Genomic DNA, 27,532 nt, shown 5'->3' with positions numbered 1-27,532 from the left:
TGTACATTTGGAGTGATTGTTATCTTATCAGGTATTTGTGTATACTATGCAGTGGTTGAAGACAAAACCACAAAGATTACCCTTCGCTTACTCAAAGTGTGTTCGTTTCCGGTTATTATTATTTTTCTTTTTCCTTTATTTACAATTTTATTTAACCACCTACCTACCCAAAGTTACACGCAGAGGAAGCAATCGATCCGGTTTACGCGTGCTCACTAACATATTGTAATATACATTATTATTTAAAGGTATAATGCGTGTACACTGTGAATTGTATATACCTTAACATTGTTATATATTATGTACATAATAATATTATTATATTATATTTCTGCTGTGGTTTAATATTTTTTTACGTGCCCTTTTTAAATATATTATGTAATATTACCTACCTATGTAACTATATATATTTACAATGCATATTATTTTATTTGTACACAAATCGCACGCGCGCGCCCACACGTCTGTACACTAAACTGGGTCGAAGGCCCTGACTGGGATAACTTATATCGTACGATTTTACAACGCAAATTTACAACCCGGCCTTCTCCCGACAGTCTCGCGCATGGTTATCTTATCGGTGGCACGTCAAGACGCAAACGCAAACACACGTACACTGCACATACACTCATATATAATATAAATAATATTATGCATATATAGGTACCTAAATATTATTATTGTACAGTTTTAACATAAATATAATTAATATCGAATTACCTGAATTTTTTATACTACAACAGCATAATAGTTGTAAACGACTGGGACCAGGTGATCTATTTACCCACCAAATTTCTCAGCCAAATTTATTGATTTAAAAAATAAATTGTTTTTAGGTACCTATTACTTGTTAACTGTAACCAAACACTGATTACTATTTAGCACTCATTCAGTAGTGTTTATGTTTTTAAATATATAGCCCGTAGATTAAATTCCTAAAAAAAAATATAGAACTTAATATAATATTATATATATTATAGACTAATATTATTATGTCGTACGAAAATCGCAATTCCTTTACACATTTTTGACTTAATACTAATAATATGAGGCTATGTGAGAAGCAATATGGTATCTAATGGATGATGGTACCACTACCAATATCACTAAACCTTATTCATATGAATGTAATATGTATTATATATGCAAACAATATAATATTAGAACCCTTGTTTCACTATAAATATTACATAATATATACATTATACATATATATATATATATATATATATGCATTTAGTCAATTAAATGTCATGTACACGTAAACAGACAAGGGGAATTCCAGAGGATCGAGTACTCAGAACTCCAATCCCAAAAGGGATTTATATGTGAATTTATGTCCAATGTATACAGTTAAAATGCAATCTCAAGTCCGTCCATGACTGCGTAAACTCAAAACTGTAAATAGTATATTTCATTATATTATAAATATAATATAGTCATCGATGGTATTATTTAACCGAAATATTTATATACATGACAATTTAAAACATGGACTTTGAAAATATCAATAGTAAAAGTCTAAAATATCAACAATTTAAATCCGTAAAAATCTAACTCTAAGTCCTAACCTAACATAACTTAAACCTATCCAAGCTGGTTTTACATAACAACAAATCGATAGACGATTTCGATTTCGAATACCCGGTGTATAATGATTACCGGAGTCTCAATGACGTGGGATCAATTTTTCAACGTATCTTAGATGTATGATCCAAATTTCTATATAGGTTTGTGATAAGGTTTGTGATATAGGTTTCTGCTGTCATTGTTTTTAAGTCTAGATTTTAGCATTCCAGATTTTTCACACGGATCACCTTTTATACTTTACGAATAACTTAACGCCCATATTATGTACTTCTTTATTATTATCGTTTGGTCCACTCAAAAAATAATTATATTCTTTTGTTTATACTTAACATAGATAATAATGGAATGGAATTCAAAAACTTGTACTGGACAACGTCTATTGTGTAAACCTACATAAAGCTAAAAGTAGTTTGATTTCATACGAAAACAAGCGAATACGCGTTTACAACGGATTCGTTTGTCGCTGTGTGCAAGCGTGCGTGCGTGCGTACGGGTGCGTATCTAAGGAAAAATGTAAATTTTATGCAAAAAAATAAAATCTCTCCGTGTTTAGAAATTATTTTAATTGGAATTCGATTTAATGAACGGCGGGGTGACTGTTCGTTATACGCACTTACTCGACAAATGCAGAAATACGAAACAATGTGTGTATAATAGGTAAATAAATGTAAATTGTGTAAATTGTATAAAGAGACGGCGACGACAACGACGACGTGCTCGTGGCGGAAACGGAGATTACATTCATATGAACGGAATATTGTTATAATTGCAAAACGTTTTCCGCAACGTATTCAACGCGCGAGAGTGTACGGAGAATGGGCCTCTCTCTCAATCGCATGAAACCGATTGATGGCACAATAATAGCAGCAGCGATACTCTTCAAGTGCACCTATCAGTATGTATGACCGCAGAATATACGCACGTAATTTACGACGAATCGTATGTACTTTTTTTTTTAGAAAGGATATATATTAGACATATGTATATATACAAGGTGCACGAGTATATTATAATAATATTATATGATAGGTATTCACCGTAACAATAATTATTGTTGTGTCTCTTGCGTGAACTACTTACATATTACAATGGACACCGCAGCCGACATTTTACATAACGCCACCGCCACGGCCATAAACTATAATAGTCAACAGGTTGTATCGAATTTATGTATCAAAATAGCTATATTGAATTAAAATACCCGCAACAGCGTTCATCCGTAGTTGCCAGAGCGCACGGACGTTCCTTTTCCCATATCTGTAGATCAATGTTATTCTCTCAAGTACCGCGGTGTTGTCACTATTCTACATCGGCAACCATTCTGAAGTCATAAATGCGAGCACGTGCACACCTATTGTTAATACACGCTGTGATGAAAACCGATTTCCACGTATTGTGCCGCAGCATAGTAGCCAACTATTTATTTCCACAAATATTTACGCTTTCTAATTAGTGAAATAATATAATCTTTGTCCTTAAATAAAATAGACAAGATTCGTCCAAAACCCGTATGGATATTGTATACAAACAAACAAAACTCTGAAATTAATTCACTGCAGCACGCTATACACATAAATCGTGTTCAAAAACTGTAAATGACGTTTCAGTTAACAATATTTGAACAATGAAATTTTTAATTTAAATTTTCATTAGTAACCATTAATAACCAAAAATTGGCATTTCATATATTGCCTTATTATTATTATTATTTTTTTTTTTTAAGTATAGCGATACTATTGAACATTTTTATTTGGTGATAGCGGTATATACTAATGCACTATATATACTACCTCAAGAGTATTGACTTATATTTTCTATTGAAACCATAAGCCAGTGAACCACGTATTTAGGCCTAAAATTGTTTTTGATACAATATAGTATCATTTTGGTGCCAGTTCGTTTTTCATTAGGAAGTAGATAGTTTGGTTCATTTTTCCAACACACATAACTACTGGATCCATTGATCAACTCGTTACCTATATTATTCAATGTTGCACAATCGCATGTTGCATTTTAAATAATAATAACTATTAAAGTACCTAGGAACCGGTCGTGTCATATCGGACAAAATACTAAAGTAAAATTATTATAAGAAATTGTCTAATATATATATATATAACCGACTTCGTGAGGTATATATATATACAGTAGAATCTGCTTAATTGTGACACGTTGGGTTGTGGCCTATTTGGTCTATTATCCAACAGTTCCAATTAGGTAACCGAATAATATATATATATATATATATTTTTTATAAACTATCCAACTGTATACTAGTATAATTAATTAATTATCAAAATATTTAAATAGATCAAAAAACGACGAAAACGTTACACACAGCCGAAAGAACGTGACCAAGCTTATCGAGGTAGTAATTTTGTATACACCAAGCTAGTCAATTCTTATTTTCGTGGAATTTGTGCGTAGTAGTAGGATAAACATTATTGACAAAAACAAAATACATACCTGTACGATATTATAACATATTGAATAACATAAAATTATTAAGTTAAGTATAATAGAGACATTGAGATTAAATAATAACAGTTTCTCGTTAAGAGAATCAAGTACGAACAGATTAAACTGTGTCCCTTATTATAACCAGTGGCGTACGCAGGGGTAGGGTTATAGGGTTTTAACCCCCCCCCCCCCCGAAATTTCTTTCTCATCTTAAAATTTATTTATTTGTCAAACACTTAAATAATATGTCTATTATCTTTTATTATATTTTTCACTTCCAAGAAAAATTAATCGCCAAAAAACTAGGAATAATGTTCCAGCTGAAAATGTTGAGCAGCATTTTTTACGGTCAATTTTTATACCATTTCTCGACACATTTTTGCTCCAGCTTCGTGAAAGACTCACATCACATAATACTATTCTAAAAAACTTTCCTGTTTGATTCCTAAAACAAAAAACCCATCAAAAGAACAAGAAAAAAGTTTTATCGATCTTCATGAAACGTATTCATCTTTTATTAATAAAAGTAAATTAATGACTGCTGAAGAATTAAAATTATGGTATACATTTGTGGAACAAAATGAAATGAATCCAAAAAGTCCTATAGATGCTCTTATTACATGTGATAAAATATTATTTCCAACTATTTATTTATTGTTAAAAATATTAGTAACATTGCCCATCATTACTACATCATCTGCAGAAAGATCTTTCTCTACATTACGTCGCTTAAAAACATATCTCCGTAACCGTAATACAATAAGTGAGTCGCGATTAAATGGGTTAGCGTTACTAAACATCCATACAGATATAAGTGTATTACCTAAAAAGGTTCTAAATCACTTGGTTAATTAATATTCTAATCGTAGATTGAATTTAAGACTGAATCTATAATTTATTATAAATAAATATAATTCATGAATATATTGTTCACTTATTTTATTATTTTGTTTATAGTATATAATATTTTAATATTTTATAAATACTAATTAATAATTATTATGTAATGTTTTATATCATTTTAAGAATTTAGATGATTAAATACATAAATAGGAATTTATTTTGAAAGAATTATTATGTGTTATATAATGTTGGTTATATTTATTAGTTTAGCTATATAGTGGGGGTGTGGGGGGCGAAGCCCCCCACGAGTCACTGATCAACATATATTGAAAACCCTTACCGAACTAAAATCCTGCGTACGCCACTGATTATAACTGATGGTTTGTCACCAATAAACAAAGTTAAATTGCCTAAAATGAATACATTGTTTCGGGACTCTGCCGATTTGTTCCTATAAAGCGGTTGTCGCCTTCAAACGGTGTCCCCATTAAGCAGATTCCACTGTAGTACTAAACCGATCAGTATTATAAACCGCGGATTCTGAGTAGGTAATTTAATTTAATCAAAATTACGACAATGATGTCCACATTTTGAACAGACGCGTATATTATTATTCGGGATTAGTGGTGTTTCCCCCCTCCCCCCTCTTTAATATAATAAAAAACGTTAACGCGCGGTCAGTATATATATATGATGGCGAATTCAATCGATTTCGACGGAAATATATACGCGCGACTGTATCGTGGCATTGTAATAATATACGAGTCTTGTAATGAGGAAAAAATCTCTCCGTCTCTCCCACCGACATCGCGCGGCGACCTCTCCGAAACCGCACATAGGTACACACGATCATAATACAATATTATAATATACGACGATGCGGTCGCGTCGCGGTCATCCGATCGCCGCCGCCGCCGCCGCCGGTGCACGGACGGACGTGGCTGCAGCAGCATCCGCAGCGTCGTCGGGCCGTGGAAGCGGCGGCCAATTAATCAAAAAACGCTCGAAGAGCCCGTTCTCAACAGGAGTCCCGACGCTGGAGCTGCCGAGTCCTGGCGAGGCCCCCATGCCGAGTCCCACCACGCGGAGTATAAATAATGGTGTCTGCGCCATGAGAAACGAAATGGAAATAAAATAAAAAACCGAATCACATACATGCAGGTACACACGCACACGCGTCATACGTTCACGTATATATACCTACGCCACGACTGTATGATAATAATAATAATATTATTATTATTATTATTATAATATACTCGCGCGCACACAAAATTAGCATAATTAAAAATCGTATCGGTCGCCGCCACCGTACTGATAATACTATATACCTAACCTATACCAAAGCGGAGCGATGATCGATTCCTGCACATAATAATATAACCGCACTGCATCGTAATGTACCAGCTGTATGTTGTAACTGTAACGTGTATATTATTATTATATGTAGATACTTGCGTCCACTTCTGAACGTATAATACGTATATATTATATATATATACTTGTACATCGTGGCCGTATATATCGCCTTCAGGTCGGTCGAGATCGTTTATGTGTTATATACATACACCTGTAATAGATATTTTATGTACGCGTATTTTACGACAATAATGGAAATCGTGTATATACGCGCGCGACGATGACGACCGCGACTGCATCGATGCCCACGACGACAACGACACGAACGCGATGAGTTGTCGCAAAAATCATTTTTTATTGGCAAAAAAAAAATGATACCTACGGCGTCTGTCGATGTCGAGCACGTCGAAATCGTTATTAAATTGCCGTCCATCCGTCAGTCGGTATCCTGACCAAATCGATCGGCGATTGCATGCGTATACAGCACCATACGCTTTTAATATAATATTATGTTATAACTACGTTACGTCATTGATCGTGACCTCTCTCTTTTCACTGTCACCCTAAGTACATCCTAGGTATTGTCTTCTTCTGTTGTGTATACATATCTATTATATTATTCGTTTCATTTTTCATATCACGTCCCTTCACTAGTTGTATGAAACACAATACATATATAAAACTAATATATAACGGTTATTATATAAATCGATTTTATCGATTTTATCGAAAAGTTAATAGATAATCCAATATACAATTATGTACTCGTATATCAATATATTACTTTAATATTAATTTACTATTATCGCTGTCGGAATAAACGCCCTTTTTAAGTCCGTGGTCGATACAATATTACTGCTTTAGCGAAACGCCTCTTGCGACACTGTTATAACAAAGCGTATGAAAAGATAAAAACCAGATGCGTTGGCCATTTGTGAGATGACATTTTATGTTGAAACTACAGTTAGACGGTCAAGAGTATTATAATTTTGATTTTCTTACACATATTATATTATAATTTTATAAAGATAAAGGTTGTAATCTAAACAGAGACGTTTGAAAATTTCGATTTAGTTTTTCTATATTAAATATCCAATTCTTAGTCAAAAAAAACTTGAACAATTAATTGATACAAGATTCTTCAAAAGTGGTTTTTACTAAAATTAAAAAATAAATGTTTCGTAATCCAACAATAAATTTTATGAGCGTTTGAAACGTGTTATACGATGAAATCCACTTTTTTTAAAGCTTGTAGTTAGAATAACTGAAGAAAATAATAGAAGACTTTAACGAAGAAGAAACATTTTTTATCTTTTAACTAAACTAAACATTTAAACAAAAATTAAGGAATCTTCAAACTATTTTAATATCATACATATTGTTGTAGTTCAAAAAATATCGATAGTGTTTATAAATTATAAGTATCATTTATACTATTTGTTCATGTTTACGTTTTCTTAATTCAACATTTTTTGTGCAGACTGATTAAATGTGTTTTTCGTTATCATGATTCCACTCTGCAATTACCACTTCGTAGGTACAACCATTTGTAACATAAATCCTTTATTAAAAATATCCTTATAGTAATGTGGGTTTTGTATTTTCATGGCCCCCACTTAAGACGAACGAGTATCGCGGAAAAATGTATATTTTATGTTACGATATTTTAAACTCCAAATTTGGAGTTGCAAACAGACAACAGTTACAAATCTATTACTAAACAATGGAATTATCGATTTTGGAAAAAAAAATGTAACTTTATATGGTACTAGCAAGGTAATGCATGTCTAATTTATTTGCATTCCACAAAGTTCTGAAATGATGCCAACGACATGAATACACTATTATACAGCTTAGGTGCATACAGCCACGGCGCTAAGAGAGGCCAATGAGTGCTTTTGATACAGTCTTCTCACCAGTCCACTCACTGGAAAATGTAGCAGAACTTCACTTGTTATTTTTTTAACGGCTTTTTTTTTAAAAGATATGTACAATCTGCACAGTACTATTACAATTAGTAAATACGATATTTATAAGAATAAAATAACATACATTTTGTGATTGAGGAAAAAACAATTGGTATAATAACACCTCTTCATTTAATTTATATTTATTCATAAGAGCTTATTAATGTTATTAATAACTTATTTTAACATCATTTAATTAAATTGGAAAAAAATATTTGAAGTATTTTTATAGCTATGAATATTATTACTGTATTCATATACCAATATGATAATAGTATACTATACCCTGTGAGTGCTTTAAAAACGTTTGCTTCTATAGCTATATTAGAAACTTATACTATGTTAAATTAAATTAAATTATTGATCTGGGTAATCACTGTAGTTTTTGAAAAAACCTAGCCCTGCATGTACTAAAATAATTTGCTCCATTCCGCACTCCAGAGAAAAAAAAATTAGCGCCGTGTCTTGGTACATAATATTACACTATAATACTATTATACATGTTATATATTATACATTATTGGCACTGCAACTGCGAAGTAGGTATTAGAGATATGTATCGAGTGTATGGATATGTTATTAATGTATATTTAGATACCTATAGTAATATACCTACTAATAATATATAATCAACAATATAATTTAATGGTGAGCGTATTATTGAACGGCATTAATGCATTATAACACACACAATGGACGTGATATCCATAATAGATACGCGACGTTTTGATTTATATATTAATAAGCGAGGCCGGAGCAAATTAAAAAATAAAATAAAAATTGGATAAGATTTATAGTTTTACAAGGTATTTAAAATAGGCCGACGGACGGTGTGCAGTGTATAAATTATGTTCGAAAGCGATATAATATTATAGGTATTAGATACGCGTAAATAATTCTAGTATAGCATCGCAACGTTATGCTTTGACGTATTATACAGGTATTGGGACGTGTATCCGCCGACGGTTTTCGGTATAAGCAGCGGCGGCGCAAAAATGGTATATAGGTATATCCGATTATTTAGGCATATATTTGTATATAATTTATTGAATACATATTATAGGTAATAACTATAGGCTTCGGAAGTTGTAGGAGCTAAAAAAAGGTAAAATATGTACTAAAAAATTGCAAAATATGCATTATAAATGTTAAGTATGCAAAAATATTATTCTGAATTCCAAAAATATACGCACTTCACCTACTAACAATACGACGTCTAAAAAACGAAACTGTCAAACATCAATCGTGTACAATCAACAGTAACGATAAACGAAGAAACCATCATTATATTTACGATAACTTATCGACGATAGAATTATAATACTACAAATAAGTATTTCGGCATACTAGCGTGATAGACTAAATGCGTATCACATCAGTACATCACTTTTATTAACTCCGTAATTGGCTATGGCGATGACAATAAATACCTTCGTTGGTCATTTTGAGTTTTATATTCAATATTTTAGTTGAAATATACATGTTAATAAAGAAAAAAATCAATTTTTTTCAGAAAAAGATGAAATATGCACTTTTTAGCTAAAATTGGCAAAATATGCATTTTCGATTTTCAATTTTTTAACTCGCAATTGTATATTTCAAATTTCTAGCGAGGTCTGCTATAAATTGAGATCATACAGAACAATATGCAATTCCTACAGCTTCCGAGCCCTAGTAATAACATTTATACGTCAACCTTATATTAATTGAATATAATATGTCATTGACACTTTTTGTGTTGATCAAATCGGGTTTTAATAATTTCTCGTCAATAATTTTAATGAGTTAGTTTTCATGAAATCGTTATTATGTGGCTTGGTGAAGCGCGGTCGTACACTCAATCTATAGAAACGCACTGAGCGTACGTACCGGCTGCAGTTGATAGCTCTTGGATGGGTGACCACCCGGGATTTTTAGTAATATATTCTTGTCACACATACATGAACACATGTTACAACCCTAAAAAAAAACCAACAAACAAAATACATAAAAATAACCCCTATCGTACCATCATACGTCCTGTGAACTATGTTGCCGCTGGTTCATCCTAATAAAAAATCGCTATTACCTATAAATAAAATGTATGTGTTTTTAAACAGATTATCATTTATTAATTTATGTGATGATGGGAATATTCCAAATATTTTACACAATGAAAATTATATAATTTTATGTATACATATAATTTATGACTACGAGAGACGCTAAGACCTTTACTATCAGTTTGTAATATGTGCGTATATTTATAATAATATATCGTTTTATAGACTAACATAGTAAACAAAGAAATAACAAAACATTTTGTTCTCTTGTAATAATGATACATTGATAAAATAATAATTAAATATTGAATACATTCATTATACAGAATGTCCCACGTGAGTATTTACCCACTCCCATACTATATATAGTAATATAGTTCTATACTTAACAGCTTATACAGCTCATGTTAATGCATTATACATATTATACAGATATTTAAATATTTAATATAACTGCGGTTTAACCTTTAAATATAACCAAATCGATAAAAAGTTACCCCTAAAAATTAACGTTCTCGACTTTTTAAATTATGGTTTATATCTAATCAAAATTCTTTCATTTAAATTTCAGGTAAACCAAAAAGTAAGAACTTTAAAACAGAATTAATCTATTCTTAGGACCGTATAGTTATTCACACTAAAATATATGAATTAGAAAAATAAAACATCGACGAGAACAAACAAGGCATGATGATAATATTATGCACTCTGTATATGCGTTTAAAAATTTAGTGTTTTCAATTTTGTATACGATATGGGCATATGGCTGATATAATAATATTATATACATAATAGACTGCTTCCTTAATTTCCGTGAAATGGATTTATAGAAGTTAAACGAAAAATCGTTTGGAAAAATTGCACTGTGAAGTACTATAATGTTATACTCCGTGTGTGATAATAATATTATAATACTCGATAAAAAGTAATTGGTTTATTAATCTTAAATTTACAACGTTTCTTCAAACTAGTTATTTGACGTTTAAATTCGAATTCAAATTCAAATCCTATTTGAATTTTCGAATATCTCATGTTTGCATTTTCGTTTAATATTATTTTACTGGCTCTCGAATTAAAGCGTAAGCCGCACGAAGCGGTGATGTGAGTTGTTTGAGTCCGAGGTGCGTGTACAGAGACTTTTAAAGTATCGCTTCAGTCGGTAAACTAAAACTAGTTTAAAATATAAAAATATACGACTATTAATATTGTAATATTATTCAACCAGCGGTGTTATCGACCTTGGCACAATATCATTACGTGTATTATATATAGACGATAAATAAAAACGTGTACACACTGTACATCAAACATTGATTGTGTTGTAGTGTTAAAACGCTGGTAACATTAGGATATGATGTATTAAAATTTGCACAAATTTAAATTAACAGTATTGACGCAAGTTATACATTGTGTTACGACCGGTTGATGACGAACACACGGGTTTTCGACATCAAACTGGAAACTGCAACTATACAATTATGATATCTATTATTTTCGGTTGAAATTTTCCACCACCAGTATTAGTCACGTTTCATTCATAGCACCTCACTTTTTCTACACCCGGCGTACACCCGAGGCGAACTTGTATTCGAAAACAATGAACCATTGATGACGACGTGTGTATTGCATTCTCGATGTATAATGTAAAGTGATTTATCTTGTCCATATTGATTTACGCGCATTTTAGATAAATATCTACAGTTATTTAAAACAGAGATATATGTATAGTTAAAAAGGCTTTGTCGAGTATGACGTTACTGGAAAAATAAATTGCACACATATTAAAATATGTAGCTTTTAAGTCAGGTGAAATCACGTAAACGAAATACCTGTTTTCCCATATAAAACGAAAAAAAACAAAACAAAATAATGTTTTATACTCATTTTAATAATTGTATAAATAAATCAAGAAAATGAAATAATATATCGTTTTCCGGTCAAATTTAGGCCAGTGGGTGATTCTAGTATATTATAAATATTTATCATAGGTACTGGCCTTTTCTCTTCCAATAGTCGTTTAATATTCAATACACTCGATCTGTATTACCTATACAGCAAGAGAACCTCCAAAATAGTGACGAAACTACGATTAATATTTTGTAGCAAAAGATTAATTTGTTCCTTATTATTTTTTTTTTTAATAATACAAAATAATTAGGAATAAAAACAAATATTATTGCTTCTTATTTCTTTGTGTCGACTCGACGTGAACTCCATCATAAGTAGAATCTATCATAATATGTGTACGTATAGATGTCTTGATTAACACAATTGCTATAAAACCAGCTGATTTATAACCAAGTGTTTGAAAGAAATTTAATTTTTTATTCTATACGTGCAGCATATAGAAAACAGTAGTACATATAGTTATTATATAGTAATACATGATATCAACAGTTTAACACTAAATATAAAATATAATTAAGTACCATATTATTACATTTTAAGAGAAAGTAAATTTTATTAGCTTTAATAAAACGTGGTATACCTATTTTTATTTTTACGAAAGTAAAATGTTATATCATCATTATTCAAATTTCAAAGTATAGGTAATTGTACATTATTTCGTTAAAAACGCACGATTAAGTTATTTGTTACATGCATGTGTTATATTATAATACTATCGATAATGTTAAAAAGCATAGTTCGGAAAGAATAACGATATTTAATGAAAATTACGTATTAAAGTATTTTATAGGAGGTACTATGATAATATGCGTTCATACGAATCAAGTAATTTTTAAAATTCTAAGGAATATAGTTTTACTGATTTTTTACTCGTTTGTGAGAAAGACAAATACTGTCTGCATTTCATTGGTACCTACCACGAACTGTACTTTAGATTTATATTATCTATCTATGCAATATGATGTATAAGCGATTCGTTATAATCATCATTATAATAACATTGCACATAATATATAGAATATATTTATGTAATTATTGTGTATATTATTTATTATTATACGTACCACTGTCCCTGAGACCTTAATGATGAGTATAGTTATGTTAGATATATTGTGTACAAAAGAAGTGGGGGTTATGGTGGTCAATAGGATCGAAAGCCTAAAGTTATAAGGATACGAAACATCTTCAAGCGATAAATCGTATAAAACCATTTGTAAGAACAGAAAATCTTGTGTGGCCCTTTATCTTCCCCTGCAACATCCAACTCTGGATATGACACTGACCTTGGGTGATCATATAACGCTATATACGTTGTATTTTCTATACAAAATAAATTTATTTTAACGTAATATAAACCTAATTAAGTCTATGGGTTTTCCGTAATCTATGTATATTGAAATGATGACGTGTATCTTTTCGCGAAAACCAGAAATCCTAAAAACCCTAATAAAAATTGTATAGAAACTGCAGTTTTTGAGCACGTTGAAATTTAAACTTGTAGAACGGTACGTGCAAAGCTAAACGATCATTTTTTAATATGATATGTCGTTTTAATTTAAATTTTTTTACCCAAATAAAAATGTTCTTACATATTATTATTATAAATTAGATTTTATCACATGTTTAATATTAGAAACGCAAACTTGAATTCATGCCAAATTAAGAGAGTATAGGTACAATATTTATTATTATGATAATCAAATATATTAATCAAATAATTTGTATTCAATGATTCTAAGTCTGAACATAATACCCATTACCTACATGGGTTATTGATGAATAACAATGCGTACAAGTTACAATAATGTTAATGATTTGACAGTAACCAAATATCTCCTATTTGTACAGTGTTTTAATTGTAAAAAAGAAAACTTAGTGTTTGAGGTTATATTAAAATGAATGGATTCACTATAAGTACTTACTGTAATCAATAGGTAGTTGATCTAATCATTCTTCTGTTAACACTTTAAACGATTCCACGAATTTTTCATCAAGTAATATGGTAATATAAGAAATTATTTTTGACAAAAATGTTCAGTTTTCTTCACAAATCAAACTTTTGAAGAGTCTATACACAGTTAATGTTATTTGATAGATATATTACAGTAAAAACTTTCCGATTTCACCTGTATAAAAGTTAGCAAACATAAAATACGGGACTAAATTGGTGTATATCTCGGTTTTAGTAAACTTCAGTTCACAGGAAAATCGGCGTAAGATCTATCGTTCTGTAAACTAATTTTACGGATATGAGTAATCCACCAATAGTGGATTGGATAAAGCACATTGTATGTGTTTTTGAACATAATTCAAATTAGGTTCTCTCTAAACTTTTTTGATATTCCTAAGAACAAACTATATACTTAAAAGCCGACATAAATCTAACATTGTTAAGAAACTAGTGCGTCTTAAAATATACTGCATAAAAATATATCAAGAATAATAATTAAGAAAACAAATCATAATTGAAAACCATAAAAATATTCATTATATAGGGTGTTTCATTAAGAACGCAGGATTTGATTTGGCTGTCATTTTTTGTTTTGTATGTTTATTGAACTGTTTCTTTTATAATTGTTATCTTTAAACTCTCCGGTTCTGTTTATAACCATGACACAAAATAATAATATTATGTGACTATGGTGCGACCCAGAGATGTATCAGCAAGTGATAACAAGTTTTGTGATCCAAACAGAAGCTTGCCAGCGAAGCCGAGGTGGACATATGCCATATGTGATATTCTACACTTCAATCGGAGAATAATGTATACTACAGTTTAATAAAAAAATTTTGTTCTAAATAATTTTTTTATATAGTTATAACAATATTAAATATGGCGTTATTTATGAAACACCCTATATTATAGGCTATGTTCTTCATAGTATTAGATTTTTTAATATTTTTATTTGCCATATTAGTTTTACAATCTGTAACTAATGTTAATTTAAAATAAAATTTCAATAAACGATAAAATATATGATCTTCGTGAATTAAGACGTAATCCATGTGTGAGCCAGTCTATTTTAAGAGTTAAAAAATAATAAGCTCAAAGAATTAATACATAAATATAACTTTTATTGAAAACAGTTCAGTTTTTGAGTATACGGAGGACAAAGAATGAAGCCTTCATTTTTTTTCTAAATAGGTATATAGCACTAATTTCTATTTTGTTTGCTTATTTTTGGTTTCCATTGGTTAGTTTATACATACATTGATAGATAAATAGAAAGATATTTGTATATTATATTAGACTAAACTAACAGAAAAATAAAAACATCCATTCAACTACACAGAATATGGTCAATATAATATCGTTAGAAACTTGACGTTAGTTTACGCTTGTTAATCTTCATAACTATTAACCATTCTATTCTATAATACATCTGGAATAGTAATTTTTATCTCTATCATTTTGACCATTCAAATGGAGAAATATTATGAATAATATTTAAAAATATGACTTATACACATTTTTAAAACCAATTCTAATCTAAATAACTATTGTAATAGAAATAAATTTATTAGTTTTAAAAAATTAACTAATTTAAATTAAATTTTCATTTTAACGAAAATTAAAATAAATTGTTTCACACAATATGTGCTAATCCTCATACGACTTTGTATTTGAAAAATCTTACAATTTGGAATGTAGGTATGCCTGTTATACTTACGTATAGGTGTATTAAAATATTAAGTTGAGAAACTTTATAAGTGATTAAAATTTGTTAAAACAAATGACTTCTCAGAGTCGTTAGATTTAAACATCGTGGATTGAGACATTAACGAAGAAGCGTTACCAATGAAAAGTTTAAATTGTGTTTATTATGTATATCATGTATATCTTACGTTTAAGTATACAGTCGGCGGCAGTAATTTTAAACTCATTTCTCAGTTGGTTTTTAAGTTTTTGAAGTAGTTCCAATTTAAAATTGCACCACACACAGCTAGTTTTCGTATTTTAAGAAAACTATATTCATTTTTATCTATCCTGATCATACCGATTATAATTTCATATAAATTGTCCGAGTTCCAATCCAAACACGATTTAAATTTAAATGTTTGATGCGAAATATACCTTTATTTTTTTGACAATATATAATTAATTAATTAATTTTAATTACAATATATTCCATTGTTCCAACCACAAATTATAAACACAAAAACCACATCGATAAATTCATTTTAATTACACCGGTTAGATCAGTGTAAAGCCTCTAAAGTAGTCTCCCGTTTACATATTATATTGTAAACATCTACCAAGAGCGCAGAGAAAACAGATTTTGGCAGACAGCGACGGCTGATTAACTGATTTAATAATTTCACTCCTAATGAATAACTTGATTATTAAACAGTAAATTAAATTTTGTAGCAAGTTAATGTTTAATTAGTTTTTTTTTTAAATCCATGGGTACATGAGTAGAATCATAGGTCAAACTCGAAACTGTACTTAATTACCTCGAATCCCAGAGAAAACAGTAAAAAAAATCGAATTTGAAAGAAACAAAATATGCATATAATATTAATCAGCTGTTATTATTTAATTTGATGTGTCTAAATAAATAAATAATCATCTTTTTTACAATTTTTTTTCAGATTTTTTTTTTTCTTAAAATCTCGATTAACATAATTCTAGTGTCAACGTTCTTAGAACCTGCTGGAATTTACACCTCACTAACTTATTAACATATGGCCGTACAAATTATATACAACCACCTCATTTTTGGTAATTTTCATCCCATATGGTGTATTTTTCATTCCACGATTACATTTTTTATTTCGGTCAGATTTTAACGTACATATGTCATATACAATAATATTTGTTCTTACATTTGCAATTTATAGGTATGACAATAATGGTTATAGCGTTACTGTTACGGTGACTGGTGAGATCAGAATTGTTTATTTTAGAACCATAGAATGTATTCAATTATTTATATATTATATACGAGTATGTGCAAATTGTGAGTTAAAAAATATAAACTCAAAATAAGGTGTCCTTTCTGGTTATTCGGTGTCCATGGGACCTGCCTGTCATGTACAGGTATGACCTGCGAAATTTAATCTAAATTTAAAATCTTTAAATTGTGAGGTATTAATCCCCAAACCCTAACATGATTTATATAAACATATATATATATATTAGGGGGACTGCATTTATCCCCCCTGAATATGCCACTGTTGTTCATGACCTGCGAATGAGATCTGGACATACCTATGATTCTGTGCTAGCATGTACTAGTCCTAATCTTGGTGTTTGGTAATATCGAACGGGTATAAGCTATGCTTTACATATTTTTTATTATTATGAGAAAAATCAGTTCATTATTACCACATTGTATGGTTAGCTATAATAGCTATAATGTATATGAACACAATAATTTTCAATTAAAAATGTATAAGTTATAATATATTTTATGTTACATAAAATGTTATATATTAAATATTTTATGTTTCTGAATATATTTTAGAATCGCGAATGATCAGTAAAAATAAGATGAAAAGTTATTTTTACAGTTATTTTGCGATGTAGATAGTCACAATAAACGATTAAGTCGTCAAACTTAAAGTTATAACTTAGCATTAGTTATTCTTAAATATTTAAGATAAATCTTTAAAAATAATAATTCGAAGAAATATGAAAACAGAATTTAAAAAGATATAAAACAATTAATTTTCTTGAAAATTAGCTTTTTTTGACTAATGCCCCTTTACTATCGACTACCATCCAGTGATCGTCAACCAGTTCACGCCCCCACCCCTTCCCATTAGATTGTGGTAGTCAGCCAACAAATTAAGCTCTCCTTTAAAATTGATTTTAACACGCGAGGGAAAGTTCCTAACTGACCTATAGAACTGCAATTGGTATTTTAATTGGAAAAATAAAAACATTATACAACAAAATATGGGACAGATTAATCGTGTGCCTATATGAAACATTTAAAAAAAAATAAATAAAAAAATATTGTGTACCCATATTTAAATTTAATAAATGTACGAAACATATTTTGCGGACAAACGAGAGGAAAACCGACTACGGTTAGTGTGTAATAATGTTCTACGTTAAGTAGCCAGTATAATAGGTGCTTATATTAAATAGTTGTATTTTAGAATTATTTAATTTTAAAAAAACCAACAACCTGTAATTTTTTAAACACGGTAAGTAAATGAGTTGGCTTAAATGTTTACTTAATAAATTATTGCACTTTTTTTTTATATTTCGTATCGACAATCATAAAATAAGTGATTTAAACCAGAAAATGCACTTATATTCTAAATTTTGGAAAATATGCAATTATATGCAAAACAAAATTTTGATATTTGAATCTATACACGATGAAACGAATTCCTGCATACAACAGGATAATCCAAAAAATCATATAAAATATAAGCATATTATAATATGTTAATATGTAACATATTATTATAACCTCATTGTAACTCTAAAAATAATAATTATTGATGAACATATAACATAAAAGGAGGGAAGCAATCAAACAAAACTTGTTATATTTATAGTTTGTTGACACATTTAGGGGGTCACGGCACCAGCGTTCGTTTGCCAATAGCCGAAAAATGTGTAAGACTTGTCTATCACCATAGACGCGTTAGGTTAAGTTAGGATAGTCATTAAGGTACGTCTATTGCATTATAATATACCTATGCAATGACGGTCGAAAGTTCAAAACGCATACGGCGGCGGTCGCGCGCAAATATCGCTCCCTCCCCACCCCATCCTTAACCAGCACCAATCGCTTACCCGCGCCCCTCTCGCTCAGAGCCCAGAGGCGCCGATACCGGCGATACTCGATCGAGCGTGCCTATAAAATATAATAATATATAAGAACTACCGTTGTTTACGTGAAACGTTGTTGTCGAAAGAAGTACTGTTGTCGTCCGCTGCGGCCGAACGCTCGCTCGCGCACGCACACGCACGCGAAACACACACACTCACGCGCACCGGCACCCCGTCTGTATATGTACGCGCGCACACACGGGCACGAAAACTTGTTTGACTAGGCACGGCCGGTCACCCGCCGCCGCCGCGACTACACACACACACGCGCGCGCGCGCGCAACCGGCAAGAATGGGACGGAGGAGAATAAAGTTGATCTCGTCTCACACCTGCTCAAGATTCCCTCCGTGTCCGATGAGCAGCATTCAGTGTCTTCGGAGCTCCGGTTCCGTGCGTTTCGTTTGATATCATATCACTAGTCTGTACACGGTGTGCGCGGGCCCGCGGTGCCGTCGTCGCGCGTAAAATCTATCGCCACCTGTGCGTTTTCAATAATAATAATAATTATTATTATAATATAGGTACGTACCTATATTTCGTATTTCGCCCGACGCCGAATTTGGTTCCGTCTCTGTATCTTCCGGCGGTCGTCGCCGCGAGGTAATAATAATAATAATATTAATACTTCAATAATAATAATAAAATTAAATACGTATTTCAATACAGTTCGTCTTTCGACGCGAGTGCGACCCGTGTCGAAACTGTGTGCGTGCGCGGTTTTCCGGTTCGACCGTTGCGAGAGATCTGCACCGCCGCCGCAAAGGCCAAACACTCGAAGCCGGACCGTCCGCGAAGGATTTACGCGCATCAGGATATTAAAAAGGTCGGTGCACTTTTCGTATAACATACCTCGGTTGATTTCGATGACAAGCATAATCAATCCTTTGTTGATCGCGGCATTCTGGTGCTATATAACATAATAATTACTACCTATATATTATTAGATCGCTATATAATATGTATGACCCGTGACTTACGCCGCCGTTTTCCGTCTGCTTTTTACCGGTGACAATGAGGTACATCGCGCTTTTCGCGCCAATGTCTTCTCAGACCGCCGAAAATTCTCCGAAATGGCCGGTCGCGATCGTCGCGATACGCGGTTCGTGGTCTTCACAATACGCGGTTCACTGTCTTCACCGACACGCGGTTCGCGGTATCAACCCCGCGCCGCGTGGTATCCGGGAATCCCGGTAACGAAAACCGCACGCGTTCCCCGCGGCCGTTTTCTATGATGTTATTAGGTACTGAATGTGTCTCATCGAATACAAATCGAATTAAAATTTAAGAAATGGTTCAGTGCTTTTTGGAGAGTGTCCTATATTATATTATTTATCATAATATCATAACAATAATAATGTGCACACTAAATCATACACGTTTTATCGGATAAATGTGCAATTTGTCGCGACGTGGGCGAAACTCGCCGCGATGTTATGTTATCGTTTATTTATCCTCTCTCTAAGTCTCTATGTCACGTAGTATATTATTATATTATTATAGGTAACTATCCGGCAGCCGTAACCGCGATACGGTCGGCGTGTGTGTCGCGTAGGTATATAACAACAACAACAACTGGGTTATAATAATAATCGTCGTTAGCAGAAAAAAAATTATTATTATTATTATTATTATGATAAAAAAACCACCGTCGCCGTCGCATATAAAAAAAAACTCACATCAGTCGTCGTTCTAAACGCCATCGCCGTTTATGTTATATTATTATTATTATAGTATGTATATATCTGATATACGTTGCTGATGATACTATATTGGTACACCAAGTATGTGGCGTTATATATGGTTGCAATACTTAATATTATTTTCTCATCATACGTAAGTTATGATATTATAAATGTGCGGTTTTAATATTATTATTATTGTCATTTTTTTTTTTGTTTTGTTCATATAACATCTAAAAAATAAAGCGCGTATTATAGAACGAGACGAGCAAATAATTTTCTCGATAGGTACACATGGTATTATGCGAAAAATAATATTAATAACAATAACATATACGCGTACCTATATATAGAGGACACCGCCGCCGTCGAATCGCCCACATTCCCGGACGTGCGCGCCGCTTGATGTCCACCACGCTGCAGGAATTTAATTCCGGTGCAGTTATATGATTATATTATACTTTACACTGCAGTCATCGTATGGCCAGTAAAAATTTCCATCACTCGGTTGTGTGATCCACAGCAATCCCAAAAGTCTATCACACTCGTTATGGTACTGAAATATGGTAGGTACATATTCCGATATACCTAAAGATAATCCTTTTTGGCTCATCATCAAAACCACCCAATGATGAATCGGTAAAAATTATAAATTGTGTAGCTTACGTCATATTATTAACGGATATTAATTCGGGATAAACCCACTGCGAGCATTGTTTAATTTGACACGGAAAACGTTGTCGTGAAGGATCAGAAAGTATACTTCTAATATGTACAATTTAATCACACCTCGTGGCGGCGTCTGTGTAGTCCTACCGGCCTCTGGTCGAAATATGATTTCCGGAAGAATTTCCGTCATCAAAATTGTTGCAATTATACTGTTGACGTATTATATTCCTTTTTCCCTATATTTTGCAACATCACAACGATCGTACCTGAGAATAAGATGTAAAACAATCGCAACGCGGAATACGATTATTACAATATTATAATATATTACTGTCCGTTTATATTAGTGTTTTGTTTATTTTATAAATTTGCAGTTTTTACTTAAATCTGTAGTATTGTTGCTCTGACGTCTTACTGTTATCAACTTGTCGTTAAGTACCTAAATATAATAATAATAATATATATATAGATGAATTAATATATTATGATTAACACACGTATACCTAATATGTGTGGTATTGTAGACATGTATCAGTGGCTATTGTTGTTGTTGACCAGCAGCCGAGTGCTCCGACGCTGCACCGTGACCTTGGCATTAAGCAGAAATATATAAATCACTATACTTTGCTTTAGTATTCGACTAATATATTGTAATATGATTATTATTATTAATATTATTACTATTATCGTACATATAAAAAACTTCTCTCACGCCGTCCATCACCTCTTTCAAACAATTAATTGCACAGTTTATATATACGACCACGTAGGTATACACTTATTACCTATTTGATTCGTCAATAGGTATATCAATAAAAATTGATGTAGAGGTATTATGTGAATAATTACTAGAATTTACGTAAATTAATTTGTTCAAAGAATATAAACCTTATAATGTAGGTAGCCAAAAGTTAAAAAAAATAAGTACTATTTTTTTAAATGTTAATAATAGTTTTTGCATTAATACATTTGTTAGAACATTAACTGTCCATTATAAATTCATAATTTGCATTGATTTTCACAAAATTTGTATTATAATTTTAATTTTTTTTTGCTTCCTTGCATAAATCTGCTTCAATGACGGACGATTTGTAAGCCATAAATGTTTTATTTTATTTTATTTATTTATTTTATTGATCTGAAATACAAGACAACTAGGCCATTAGTACACGAATTTTTGATTACATTGTTAGTATTTTAGTATTTACATGATTACATTAAATTAAATTGTACAATTCTGTTTTTTTTTAAGAATAAAATTAAGCTTTTAACGTCCTGTGGGTTTGGTCCTAGTGCTTGACAAATTTGTTCTGAGATGTGGTATTACATTCGATACTGGTTATATTTTTGACATTCTGTAATTATGTGGTTGACCGTTAAAAGTTAAAATGTTTTATTATTTATCGTATTAAATTACTATTTTATATTACAATAAAAATAATTTATCACTAACTGGTTCACAATATGAATCATACATGTCATCTATAAAATATAATTAAAAATATTAAGATTGAATATTGTGTTATGCGTTAACATAAGTGTCCCACAATTCATGTTTTTTATTTCCTTTAACATAAATAGTGGTAAGACGTGGACCATCAATATTAAGAGTACACATATTGTAAAAATCAAAATACGGGGTTGTAGTTATCAATATTAAACATACTATATATATCATATATATAATTTTATTAATTTCTATGATTTGAGTTTCAATAGTTATAAAACTTTAATAAATATGAATTTTTATTTAAAGATATTATTACCTCGATGGGTCCGGTTGTATTTCTTGTACAATAATGTGTTAATTTATTAAATTTTTTTTTTATAACAAATTTAAACGTTTTATTTTGTTTCCTTTCATTTATAAGAATATTTTAATAATTAATAACTTATAGTCAACTGCTGTACCTACATACTTAATAAACATACACAGGTATTAATAAATATAGGTAACTCGATATTTTTGGCATAATAATTCTGCCCAACACAATAACTTACCACTATATATGTCTATATACACTTAAATATTAAGTTTAGATTGGACACAAGTCGTTTTGTATCAAGTAAATACATTTTCTCGTATAACTGTAAATGTTATTGTTTGCAGGGTAATTACAACGTTATAGTCATTACTCATTTATTCAATACTTAATACACGAGTACACAATACACACCGATATAGTAGTCTGTGCCTGTGGCCCGCAGGGTCTTAAACGGCGGTGGCGGTATTCAATAAACCATCGCAATAATAATTGACTATGACCATTGTTTCGCAGTCTTGCGTCGATTAAAAAATGGTCGACGACAATCACATCCACATGACAATAATAATTGTCGTTTGACAAGGTCTTGTTGGAATAAAAATAAAAGCGCGCGTAATATACATACACTTGCCTATCTATATAATAACACTAAATGTATACATCATAGTAATAATATGAATAAACCTTCACGCGCACACAATGGCCGATCATTTTTAGCTTTCGTGGGAAAACTGCGGGCGCCGCCGCTACCGTTAATTAATGAAAAGTGGAAATGCGCGGCGCTGCCAGCCTAGTTGTGGGTACCTACGCAATTTATAAAAAATAGAACAATTTAATATAATGATAAGTAATTGTAGTGAGTAAATATGTATAACATAATAATAGTATACGATATATACCAGACATGGCTGGTATAACGATAGGCGGTATCGATTATTATTTTTAAAAATAATAATAATAATACGTATGTCTATGTGTACCTGTGTACCTATAATATTATGCAAGTGTGTGCGCATTTTATTATTATAATGTCGAAGCGATTGTCTCACAATGGCTTTTCGGTTTTCCGACGTACACACATGCCAAGTAGCGAACATTCCGAATAACTATTTGTTTGTACTCTTTTTAAGCGACAGTCCGCAATAGGTGCCCGTACTTAATGAGCGCCGGCGACCGGAGCCGTTCACGCGTGTAATAATAACAATCACGTGGCGATGGAAATGAGAACTATTCTCTCATTGTACGATATAATAATTACCATTATAATAGTCGGTGGCGGGGCCATTTCTGTGGAAAAACAGAGAGGTGGTGGTGCTCTTCGTCGTCGTATCGTTGTTGGCCAATTATGAATCGTAAATTACCGGGTAATTTTTGTATATGATTAAATACAATGCGTATTTGTTATTTAATATTTCCAAAGAGAAATCATTTTCCACTTGTATACTATATCTAGTATAATAATCGTAATACGATTTATTTTATACGTTTGATGTCCGAACCCTTGATGTCGTTAAAACCGTTCGTTTTCCGACGTCGTACATTTTATTTACGTTCATAACGTAGGTACGACACTGGTGACCCACGACGACCGCACACAGATCTATTTACGCGATTGAAAGAGACAGGATACATAAGAATGACGTTATTATTGATAAGCATATTATTATATGAAATGCTCTGTCGTCGGAAGGTCTTCTGCGCACACTTAAGCGAAAGAAAAGAAAAATATCGAATTATTACACAATACGAACGTATAATAATAAATTATAAGGTCGCTGATACCGTTTTGTTTCAACATGGTGTGATGAGGCTAATAAAACTAATTTCGTTGATATTTTATAGTATTTTTTTTCTAATTTTATTATTTTTATACCTTAAGAATTAACATAAAACTATATGATACTCCATAATATACCTACTTCAGCCGCTTGAAACGAAACTACTCGTGTACACACGAATGCTGAGTTCTAGTCGATTTATCATTCGTGTAGACGTAGTATGTTCGTATGTATGTGCCCGTTTATATTATGCTATAAGGGACTTATGCCGATACAACCTAAAACCTCTTAAACGCGATAAATAATCATTTTTATCGTATTACGGACTCCATAATGATTTACGCTGTGTAAGAAAATTAAAAAAAAATCTTTGCGCGTTACGTATATACATGATACGGCTCGGCGGTAGAGCGCCCACGATGGTTACGGCCCCGGGGCAGTGGCAGAAACCGGAGAACCCGACGACTTGTTTATTTAATTTAGTCGCCGCTACATTTCGATTTTGGCTACTGCGCCTTCACCTTCGCGTGTGTTGTAGTATAGTTGTGTGATGTGTTTTTGTGGTTTTCATTCTTTGGTCACTGCAGATTTCTCGTTGTGAAAACAACAATATATCGTATACTATATTATATACCACATCTAATATTACTACACCACTATTTTCTATATGTAAAATTGTAGACACTTTGGTTTTTGAAACGAATTCTATTAATCGCATTGTGTATAGATAATAGATATATACTATTTATAGTAAATTTGGGTATAACTGGTAACGTGTTGCATGGGCAGCTAGGTCGTAGACTGTGGTAATATAGTTATCGAAAAATTTTTATTTTTGCGTAACTCTAGTGGACTGCTGTTTGCTGCAATATACCTATATAATGTTTAAAATAGTCAATGATACTTGTAGTAACAGTTGTGACTTGTGAGTATAATAAAAAAAATGAAGAATAAAAATAGATGGATATATTGAGAAAGAAATAGTCAAATATTATCGTCAACGACAGTGCAGAACAGTGTTCCATAATTTAACACACTAAACGTAATATGAAATAACAGTATATGTTATAAAATCCCATCAATTCGTGATCGCGGCTTCAAAACAATTGTTGTATATTAATAATATGTATTCTAATATGTACAACAGTTTTTTGTCGACAACACTCTACAAAAGTGAAAGTATGTATTATACTCTACAAACTATTAGGTGCCTGCTCTATAATATGCAAATGTTTCAATCGTTTGCCACGCGAAATCGTGCACGTATTTTTTTGGAACTCATCTATTTGTGTGATTGCTGCATAATACAGAGATTTTTTTTTAAGACACGTTTATTATGTATTATTGAATAAATAATATTGCATTTAGAACTTGCAAAAATTGAGAAAAAACGTATAGGTAAAGTAATTCTAAATAATAAACTTAAAGAATGTATTATATTTTTATAATATGCATTTTGTTATTTCTTTCATGTTATTATTACTTTTTATTAGTTTAACGTTTATTTCTCATAATCTCATAAAATGATATCGCAATGAATATAATAATAAATAATAAGTAAGGCGAGTATCGCTTGTAAAATGTAATCAGACTCGACGTGTGATCATCATAAACCTAAACTCGTTTTCAATGCACTCATTTTTCACAGATGATGCAAAATGTAATTTATCTCCATGTACAATACATAATTTCGTTTGAATAATATAGCGTGACAATTTTAAGTAGAAAATATAATTTAAATCTAAATTATTTTTTCTGGACTGTGTTCGTGTTCATAATAATATTGTGTATACACTCAATATACAGGTCATATATTATTTATTATTTGTACGTTCTGTGTACCATAATAATATAGGAAAAACAGTGAAATCGTTAATTAGTTGTGTAAAATCAGTAGAATTTGCGTGCTCGTGGCATACTTTAGGTATGTAATGTATATTATAATATGGTAGGTATGTATAGTGTATACACTTATACTCATTTATACACATTTATGTCGAATTAAAGTTTCTAAATCGCATGGCATGTGTAGGTACGTTATAACAATTTGTAATACATAAGCGGATCCAATGATAAATTACTCGTGTATAATATCGTGAAAAATATGATAAATATACATAAAGCTAATTAGAATTTATAAAATTCATGGTTTTACTAAAATATTCATATCGTTTGTGCATTTCACATTCAACTGCAATAATTGCATTGGCAATATCATCATAATATAAATTCGTCATTACTCATTTGTGAAATCGCCGGTCGAAATTAGGTGTGACTTGAGAGTAGAAGAAAAATTGGGGAATGCTTGAGGAGATAATATAGTGTTCAATTTGCAAGTATTTAGTTATACAAAATAATAATATTAGGGACACACTAAACGTGATAAAAATTATGTATAATAGGGAAATATATACTTATTAACATCTGTAGTATATAAGGTTAAACGATCTCGTCATGCAGTATGGATTTATATATATACAATAAACCTACAGTACTCTCTCTCTCTCTCTCTCTCTCTCGCTCTCAAACACATACTTACACATAAATTTACAATAGTAAAAAACGGATACGATATTATTTATACGCAAAGAAAACCGCGACTGGTAGCGGTATTAAAGATAGATGATATAGTCGGCGAAAGAGAGTGAGTGATAGAGGGGAAAGAGATCGAGGGAGA

At 31.3% G+C, this 27,532-nt stretch overlaps 1 protein-coding gene across 3 annotated transcripts in view; it reads left to right on the top strand.

Annotated features, from left to right (window-relative positions):
* The first annotated feature begins 19,324 nt into the window (after window positions 1–19,324).
* Window positions 19,325–27,532, top strand: part of Sox102F (transcription factor Sox102F) — a 183,261-nt gene continuing 175,053 nt past the window's right edge. For 2 of the 3 annotated variants that reach the window (XM_089225954.1, XM_089225953.1), the window contains exon 1: window positions 19,325–19,786. The gene's annotated coding sequence lies outside the window, so the exon portion shown is untranslated. The remainder of the gene's footprint in view (window positions 19,787–27,532) is intronic. The other variant, XM_089225955.1, reaches the window with a different exon arrangement.

The sequence above is a fragment of the Diuraphis noxia genome, unplaced genomic scaffold (genome assembly GCF_037042655.1).
Source record: "Diuraphis noxia isolate RWA-SAM2 unplaced genomic scaffold, SU_Dnox_SAM2 contig0004, whole genome shotgun sequence".
In the NCBI taxonomy this organism is placed as follows: Eukaryota; Metazoa; Arthropoda; class Insecta; order Hemiptera; family Aphididae; genus Diuraphis; species Diuraphis noxia.
This window is presented reverse-complemented; position numbering and strand designations above follow the sequence as displayed.